Raw genomic sequence first — 2,557 nt, 5'->3', positions numbered from 1 at the left:
AAGCAGTTCCGGAACTACAGAATTTACATCTCAAAATATTGTATATTTTGCTTAAAAATAAAATCATATTTAGTTTTAACTTGTTAGAAAATTATATTTTTGAAGACTTCAGTAATATATGATTATACAGCTATGATAAATATTCCTATTTTCATAATGTCTTAAATTTTGAAAAGCATAAGGGTAAGCTTATAACAGTTTTACTATTTAAAATTGATTATTTTATATTCATTTTTGTGTTAAGATATTCAAATTCTAACTATGATTTCTATAGATACGTAGAAACCTGTTTAGAAGTTGACATATATTTTGCCAAACAGCTAGCAACATTAAATTGAAGGTTCAACCTCTGTAAACACAGCAAACTTGTCAATATTAGAAAATCACAGTAATCCCAACTATTATTTCCATTTTACACATCAAGTATTATGTCTTTGAGCCTATCAAATTTCTGTTTATCTACTTTCAAAAACTGATTAAACAAAGACTGGTTATCAAAAGCACAGTCATATTTGTTCAGGTTCATGTTAATAATAACTGGTTTGGTATTCATGTAAGTATCTGGAAGTGGCCAGAATAAAGCAAGATGGTGGCGGTGGACCTTAATTAAAAAGCCGTCACAGGAATGCCACACAATCCCTTCAATCTGACCCTCTCTGCAGTCTTCAAACCAGGACAGCAGGTTCGTTGTGTTTCAGTGTAGGCAGATTTCCGACCTGGAATGTTCCATGTGGTGTAAGAAAATGTAATGGGTATTTCTTGCTTCCTAGCCCATATGGGTTTCCATTGATATTTGTTCCTATCAGCTCCAGAGTTTGCTCTAAGAGATCTGACAGGGGAACAACACTAATTTCTAAAACTCCAGGATCATCAGGATGGTGCCTTAGTACCAGGGCAATTCCAAACTCATAATTGACTACAGATGAGTGCCAGCAATATTGTTTGCTGTCCTTTTCTACTGGTACCCAACCAGGAATGTGCCCGTTTTCATTAGGTACTGGCTTCCCGTTCTGTTTTTCTATTTCCTCTGCTGGTATCCAGCACTCTGGGATAGGCTTGAAGTCTTCCTCTTTTGTGCTTTCTTTTGAATGTAGAATTTTTTTAAATCTTTGTCCGCTTACTTGTTAGTTGTTCTACCTAGTTGAGCCCAACGGTATGGCTGACCTCTGTAGTTAGTGACATAGCAGCATGTTCCGTCCACTTTTTCTGTTGCAACCGCATTGTACACATCTGCATCAAATGCCTTTTCACTTAGTGTTTCAGTTGCCAAAACTTTACATGGCTGATGATCCCACTTGGCTGAAGGCTCAGCTTTTATGTCCATCACAAACACACACGGCATCTTCCACTGCACAGAGCCTAGGTGGTTCATGGTGCCCACGCGCAACCTGTCTCCACTGCGCTGGGACCCCGGGGGAAGAGGTCGGCAGCAACAAGCAGAAAGAATACAAACACCATCCAGAGGATCCAAACAGCCGAGACTGCTGTTCTTACCATGGGGTCTCCTTCCTCCTCAGCTTCTTCCAGCCTTTCCTCAATTCAACCACAGGAGCCCCAGGCTTCTGTCCATTGGTTGGGTATCTGCATCTGGCTCTTTCAGCTGCTTGTTGGGACTCTTGGAGGGCAGCCATGCTAGGCTCCAGTCTGCAAGCACACCACAGCACCAGGAACAGTCTCAGGCCCCAGGGCCTCCCCTTGAGCTGGATCCCAATGTGGGCCTGTCACTGAACCTCCTTTCCCTCAGTCTCCTCTCCATCTCTGCCCTGCAGTTCTTTCAGACAGGAACAATTGTGGGTCAGAGTTTTTGACTGTGGGATGGCAACCCCAGTCTCCGTCCCACTTGATGTCCTGTCCCTCCACTGGAGGTGGACCCTACAAGTTCTCCCTCCCACTGTAATGCATTCCATTCAAGGTCCCTCCCTTTGAGTTCTAAGAGTTTCTCACCTTCCAGGACCTGTGATACTAATTGTAGCACCACACCAGAACTCTGACTGACCAAGAATGGTATGGTATAGGAGACAACAGCATGTGCATCTGTAACTGAGGCAGTACACAGTACTCTCTGTGGACAAAATACACGTTATTTAAAGTGTTGCATAAGGGCATATTCATCTATAACAATGTATATACAAATGTATAAACTAGTGCAAATATACCTAAATGCCATCTATAACAAAGGATACAGGCTTAATCATTAGACACCGTGGAAAAGGGCAGCAGTATTGCAAGAGCAAGAACTTTCCAATACCAACACAACAAATACAGTTCTGTGCTGTAGCAGAAGTGCTGATTGATATACTGGGAAGATAGCAGGTGATATTGTCTTTATAGACGTGCAAGTGGTCAATGGCTGAACTTTAGTGGAATAGTAAAGTAGTCCTTACACATCGATAAATGAAGCAGTTTGCTGTGGCTTCTTTGAAAACACATGTCCCCGTGACTTAAATGACTCCAAACCAACATTGTTCAACTGCAATAAAATCTAAATTCTGTGTGCTAGTAAGTGAACTGTTTTGTTCACACAATTCTGAAATTGCTTACATCTGAACAACAGCAA

The 2,557-nt window shown here is 41.3% G+C and overlaps 1 pseudogene; it reads right to left on the bottom strand.

Annotated features, from left to right (window-relative positions):
- Nucleotides 1-412: 412 nt before the first annotated feature.
- LOC127675805 (uncharacterized protein C12orf29 homolog) lies at nt 413-1,372 on the bottom strand (annotated as a pseudogene).
- Nucleotides 1,373-2,557: the final 1,185 nt, after the last annotated feature.

This window comes from Apodemus sylvaticus, chromosome X (assembly GCF_947179515.1).
Source record: "Apodemus sylvaticus chromosome X, mApoSyl1.1, whole genome shotgun sequence".
Taxonomy (NCBI): Eukaryota; Metazoa; Chordata; class Mammalia; order Rodentia; family Muridae; genus Apodemus; species Apodemus sylvaticus.
Note: the sequence above shows the minus strand (reverse complement) of the source record. Positions and strands in the feature narration are given on the sequence as shown.